The sequence below is a fragment of the Apium graveolens genome, chromosome 6, assembly GCF_009905375.1.
Source record: "Apium graveolens cultivar Ventura chromosome 6, ASM990537v1, whole genome shotgun sequence".
Lineage (NCBI taxonomy): Eukaryota > Viridiplantae > Streptophyta > Magnoliopsida > Apiales > Apiaceae > Apium > Apium graveolens.
Genome location: NC_133652.1, coordinates 78,391,351 through 78,398,097, shown reverse-complemented (window position 1 = coordinate 78,398,097; position 6,747 = coordinate 78,391,351). Strand labels below are relative to the sequence as shown.

At 37.0% G+C, this 6,747-nt stretch overlaps 1 non-coding gene across 1 annotated transcript; it reads right to left on the bottom strand.

Moving 5' to 3' along the window:
* Positions 1-6,402: 6,402 nt before the first annotated feature.
* On the bottom strand, positions 6,403-6,509 carry LOC141669566 (small nucleolar RNA R71). The gene has a single exon (XR_012553840.1). It is a non-coding gene; the product is annotated as a small nucleolar RNA R71 (small nucleolar RNA).
* Between the last annotated feature and the right edge of the window lie 238 nt (positions 6,510-6,747).

The window sequence follows — 6,747 nt, the reverse complement described above, 5'->3', positions numbered from 1 at the left end:
TGCTACAAAATTTTTAGGCTCTTTGTTAATAAAAAAACTTAGTTTTTTTCTTGAGAGAATACAAGAATTTTTTGATCTTAATTATTACAACTAACAAAGGACCAGTGTTAACTTTATATGAAAGTTAACTACTGGTTTACACAGTGTATAATAAGAGATGCTATTCACTTTAGTAAGCTGTCACTAATCATTCCATTTTAGAGAAAGTATATCTTCCATTTCTGGCTTAGCATATCTTTGCATACTGTGTTAACTTTGATCTTCCTTTGTCAGTTAATTTTCACCCTTGATCTTGCACACTCTTTAAACTGCTTTTTGTAGACTTGTAAATCCAACTGGTTGGATTGTTTGTTGATTGTTAATCTTGGATATTGAATTGATCTACACTTTGTACTTTGAGTTTTAACTCGTGATCTCCAGTTTGATATATAGAGAACTTGACATCTCGTTAAGTATATTGGCTTATCGAGATCTCTAACACTCCATAGTTGATTTGACTTGTAAAGGTCTCTGAGTTCTATATAAAAGAATTTAGCTTGTCGAGATCTCTCCACTTCATGTCTTCACTTTGGCTTATAGACATCTCTGAGTTCTCTAGTGACTAATTGACTTGTCGATAACTCAGAGTTCTCCAGTGATATTTTACTTGTCGATATTTCAGAGTTCTCTGGTGATAATTGACTTATAGATATCTCAGAGTTCTCTAATGATATTTGACTTGTCGATAACTCAGAGTTCTCTAGTGATATTTGACTTATCGATAACTCTGAGTTCTCTAGTGAAGAAATGACTTGTCGATATATCCAATCTTTATGTCTTCAATTTAACTTGTCGATATCTCTGAGTTCTCTAGTAGCTTTCTTGAGTTCTCTATAAGTCATTCTGGAGTTCTCGAATGACTTCTCTATAACACTAAGTCTGTGACTTGTAGAGATCTTGACTTAGAACATTTTTCTCAAAACAGATTTATTTAACTCCAAACTTTTTCATAATTCTTCTCAGGCATGATCTTCTTGATCTTCTTCCAGATAGAATTCTTGGGCTTGATACTGTTTACAGAAAAAGACTACAGTCTGCTCTTTGACATTTTTACAGACTTTAAATATTACAATATAAAATGCAAACTAAAATTACAATACAACTTACTTAGGGTTTTCGGTTTAACTTAGTCTTGTTATTGTACAGGCATGTCTTGCACAACAATCTCCCCCAATTTGTGAGAAGATTGCTTAACACAAATTCATGCTTGTTAACAAGACTAACCCCAAGTTATGATGGGAAATAAAATTATTACATAAAAATTGACACAATTACAACTTTTATACAATAGGATATTTATAAAGTTTAAATGGTTACAAGCATTAGGTAAAACTGTTGTTGCTTCTGCTTCTTTTATAATGAGATCCTTTAAGTAATCAAGAACTTCAAGTTCTTCTATAATAGGTGTCCCACTAAAAGCTTCTACAAGTTTGAGTCTGTCTGCCTTTGGATAACCATTGTCTAGTAAATCAATCCTAAATCTTGAGAATTTGCCAACTTTAATGTTTAAAAACTTTCCATCCTTAGAGATTCTGCTCATTCATTTGGCCTTCAGTTCTTCTGATCTTTTTATGAACATTTCAATCTCCACATCATACTTCCTTTTTCTTTCTTCATATTCGGCATCATTTCTTTTTCTTCTTTCCTCCCTTATAATCAACCACTCATCCAGAACTGATCTTCATGTTCTTGTAGCAGTATCCTTATCTTTTAGCAAGCTTATCACTCTCTTGATTTCTGTGGGAGAGAGAGAGAGTCCATAAAAGCATAGCCTAGAAATGTGAAGGACCCATCTTCATATTAAATTCTAACTTCCCTCAGGGATACAACCCAAACTCTAACTATTTTCTCAGCTAGTTGTTGAAAATAATCTTCATCTGAGATGCACGAATTTAAAGGTAGAAAGTCACTTTGCTTGAAGCAGTTCCAGATGGCCCTTTCAGTAACTTGTAGTTTTTGAGCATCCTTAGCCTTCTTAAGTTTCCTCCTAACAGTTTTGTAGTAAATTTTAAGTGAAGGCTTGTTTAAATGTAAATTTGTGATTTTCTTGAGAGATGTTTGGTTTGAGAGTTTGGTATTTTTAGGAAGGTGTTGGCAGTTTGTTTGTATAGAAACTTTGGCTTAGAGGTTAAAGGTGGTTTGATGATTGAGGTTGTTGGCTTTGAAGGTTGAGTTAGATTTGTTTGGATTTTTAGGGTTTGTTGTGGTGGTTCTGAGCCATCTTGTCTTTTCTTCCATCTCCTCTCACTTTCTTTCTTCTTCTCATCATCCTTCTTTTTCTCATCCGGCTTCTTGTCCTTATCACCAATTGTTTTTGAAGATTGACTTGGATTTGAGCCAGAAGGTTTTTGTTTGTCATCCTTTTGGTCATCATCATCCTTGTCTTTTCTTAGATTGTATTGGGTATTTGGCAGCATGGTATCAGGATTTACAAGATATTTGTCCAAGATTTTTATCATCTCCACATCCTCATCCTTCTTGTTCCTTTTATACTTTAGACCAGACTACAAAGTCATGATCAACCTCATATTTAATCTGGCACAATATTTAGGAACAAGGAGATGTCTGGCTTGTTTGGTTGTTGGACAGACATAAACTACTCCTTGGTTTGGATATAGATAGGCTTTTGGAAAAGCTGCTATATGTGCCTTTTTGAGCTCTTGGAGAAGTTGAGTGTCTTCTGGAACAACTGGATTCACTCTGTCAATCATTACATCCAGTTCAGATGCTCTTAAATTTTGAAGATTTGTGAGAGTCAGTTGAAGACACATGTCCACACCATCATCATTGATGTTCATGACAATCCTTTTCTCCAAAAAGTTATCAATTTTCACCATCAATGCCCTTCTGAAGTTGATGTTCTTGGCCAAAGCTTTCTTGCAGATTACATAGTTATTTTGAAGAGACACTCTTAGTGCTGTAAGAAGGTCATTGAATTCCTGATCTTGATTGGGTCCTTTTCCATCCTTGAGAAGTCTTTATTTTCCAACATCAACTTGAGAAGAGCTTTAACAACCTGAATAGGCTCTTTAGATTTTGCCTTTGCATCCCTAGATTGTTGAATCCTAGCCTCAATCTCCCCCTTAACCTTGGTGAGAGGCATGAGGAGGGAAATTGGTAACTCTGGCCTTATTTGTTCAGGTAAAGAGGGCAGTGGTATGTTGAGCTTCCTCATGATGGCCCCCAAAGCAATAAAGTTCTGCATTTGAAGATGCTTGTGCGAGTCTACCAGGGTCTGGATATCTGATTGTTGACTCTTGACTAGAGAAGTCAAGGCTTGGACTTGTGCATTTAAAGAAGCATTGGAGGTCTGCAAGTCTGAGACTTGTTGTTGAATAAATTGGATTTGAAGATTTATAGAGGTTGAGCTATGCTGATGAGAGCTTATGGATGATGAGGAGCCAAAAGTTGCTTCTACAGCCTGTTTGATGCCATCCATAAGGAAGGCAAAAGGCTCATATCTGCTCTGGTGAAACTGTTCCAGTTTGACCTTTGAGTCATTTGTATTGGTGATTTGCTTTTGGACTACTTCATGAAGAGCAATGAATGATTTTTTGAGATTTTTGACCTCTTTTTCAATGGTAGTCAGATCCATCCTAGTCATTTGATCAGCAAAATGTTTGAACTTGGAGGTGATCTGGACTTGAGATGGTATGATCTCATCCATTTTCTCCTTCACCAGCTTCCTTATCTTGTCTTCATGACCAGACAGCTTGAATTCTAGTGCTTTACAAAATAGGTGAAAAGCCTTGAGTTGAGCTTTGTAGACCTCAGTGAATGTATCATAGACATCCTGTGGATCCAAGACATTGGCATTGCTTCCAAGAATAGTGACATATTCATCCCTAAACCTAGCCAAGACTTGATCCATCTCCAATACAAAGTCTTGAGATAGCCATGCATCTACATTCCCATCTTGTTCTGCATCATTAACAATCTTCTCCTTCTGTTTTTCAATATCTTCATTGTATGTTAGCATAATGGCTTGATAGTCTTGATTGCTCATGTCTGAAGTGAGTAGATATTGTGACATGTTTGTTAATCCAGAAATCTGCTCAACAAGAAGATCATCCACAGATGTAGGTTGAGAGTTAGATGCTTGCAGCCATGAGAGAGAAGATGTGGTTGCTAAAGTTATGAGGATGATGGTTGTGTTGCTGAGGGATCAGAACCACCTATGACTGAAGTCACATTTTTACTCACAGATTGCTATGTGTTTATGACAGTGTGTTGTCCTCCACTTGTAGAGGGAACCTCCAATTGAATTGGAGGGGATTTGACTGGGTTACTGTCATTGATAAGTGGCATTTTATACCACTTAGAGCGTCTCATAAAGGCTCGAATTGATGTCTTGAACTCGAGTATTTTGTGTATTTGATGCGTTTTTGAGTGTTTTTGCATTTCAGGGTATAACTTGCTTCGATAGAAGGATTTCATCAAAATAAGCTAAGGGAAGTGCTTTGGATCAGTCTTGGGGAGTTGTGTGAAGAATTCAGCAAAAACAGAAGCAAACCTAAGAATTTTCCAGAAGGGTTGCAGGCGCCCGCCTGGAAGGAGCAGGCGACCGCCTGGTAGCAGGCGCCCGCATGGTGAATGCAGGCGGCCGCCTGGGTGTCAAAAATTAGAATCTGGATTTTATAATTCGAGTATGAATGGGTTTCTTTTGGTGCTGTATCTTATGGACTCTTATATAAACCTATTGGGGAGACGTTTTCAACAAAAAGTAACAAGGAGAGAAGATTAAAAAGACCGACTTAGCACACAACAACGAAGAAGAGGAAATATATGTTTATCTTGTGATTCTTTTAATTCTTTGTAACAGTGGATGCTATTTTTCTTTACTCTTTGAACCTTAATACTCTTATGACGTACTTCATTGTTTATTAAGTATTTTTATTAGTTTATATCGTTGTGTTATTATCATGTTTTCATATGAACCCATGGTGACGATGAGTTCTATTATGGGCTAATCGTGATATGGGATCATAGCGGATTTACTATGGATTTCTTTAGTTAATTGTTTAATACCTTGGTATGTGGTGATTGTATGATATCTAGCATAGGTTGTGCTTATTCGTCTTATGTGTATCGCGAACATATAAGATATATTGTTAATCTCTTGTGAAGCGACAGTGAATCTTGAGATTTAGAACTTACCATGCTAGCATAGGTTCATGTATTGTATGCATGATTAGTGGGTAACTCTAACCATTTTACTTGCCATGTGTAATCATAATGAATAACTTCCGCTTAAATCATTATGTTGTCAAATTCTGTAGACATATAGGGTCTCAACATAATTGATGCATATTCAACTTCTATCTTAATTGTGGATGCTTGGTAGAATGGTATTCGTACAACGAAAGTTGGCGTTTATTAGTTTCGTGTTGTTTGATTAATATCATCACCATTACATGCTAAGGGTAATAACAATAACTATTGAATGAAGTAGTAATGAAGTTAGGATCTCATGTGTATTTAATATTGATAATTTAAGTGTTTAAATCTCGTAGTTATATTAGTTAATCAACCTTAATTGTTATTGTCTTGACATTGAAGAGTAATCATACATTGGTGAGTAAGTGTTATTTAAATATAATTAATCAGAGTCTCTGTGGGAATGAACAAGAAATCATTCTATATTACTTACGAATGCGTATACTTGCGTGAATTATTTAGCGCATGATTTGTGCCTAACAAGTTTTTGGCGTCGCTGCCGGGGACTCGGTGTTAATTTGTTTAGTTTATGTACTTGCCATCAGTGGTCATTAGGATTCATTGATTAAGACTTGTTACTTACTGCTACCGGTTGTATTTCAGGTACTCTAGCGAGTGTTTATGCAAACACGTTCTCGCACCCGCAAGTAAAATTTAGATACGGTTGAGGAGACGGATACAGCTCTTGACTTTCCGGAGAAGATAGTTTTTGAAGATTCAGATAAAGAGAGTGAAAAGAAAGAAACTATAACAATGGGTGATCGTATAGTTCAAGCTAATCCAGCTCTTATGGACTTTTCTCGGCCTATAATTGATGACATTCAGTCAAGCATCATACATCCGGTTATTCAGACCAATACTTTTGAAATCAAGCCGGGTACTATTCAGATGGTGCAGAATTCTATTTCTTTCGGAGGTGCTGCGACTGAAGATCCCAACATGCATATCAGGAATTTTGTCGAGATCTGTAGTACTTTCAAATATAATGGTGTTACTGATGAGGCTATCAAGCTGAGACTTTTCCCATTCTCTCTGAGGGACAAAGCAAAGGACTGGTTACATTCTTTACCGGCTGGGTCCATCACTACTTGGGAAGATCTCGCATAAAAGTTTCTGGTGAAGTTCTATCCAATGGCCAAGACTGTAGCTATGAGGAATGCTCTTACTCCGTTTGCGCAGCAACAAGGAGAATCTATGTGCGAAGCTTGGGAGCGCTACGAGGAGATGTTGAGAAAGTGTCCACATCATGGTATGCTTGACTGGATGGTGATCACTGGTTTATACAATGGTTTAGGGGCCCAATCTAAGCCCATGCTCGATGCAGCTTCTGGAGGCGCTTTGTGGGCCAAAATCTATAATGAGGCCTATAATCTCATTAAAACTATGGCTACAAACGAGTATTAAAACCCAACTCAAAGGATGATTCCTGGAAAGGTAGCAGGTATTCTGAAAGTTGATGCAGCTACAGCTATTGCAGCGCAGCTCCAAGCG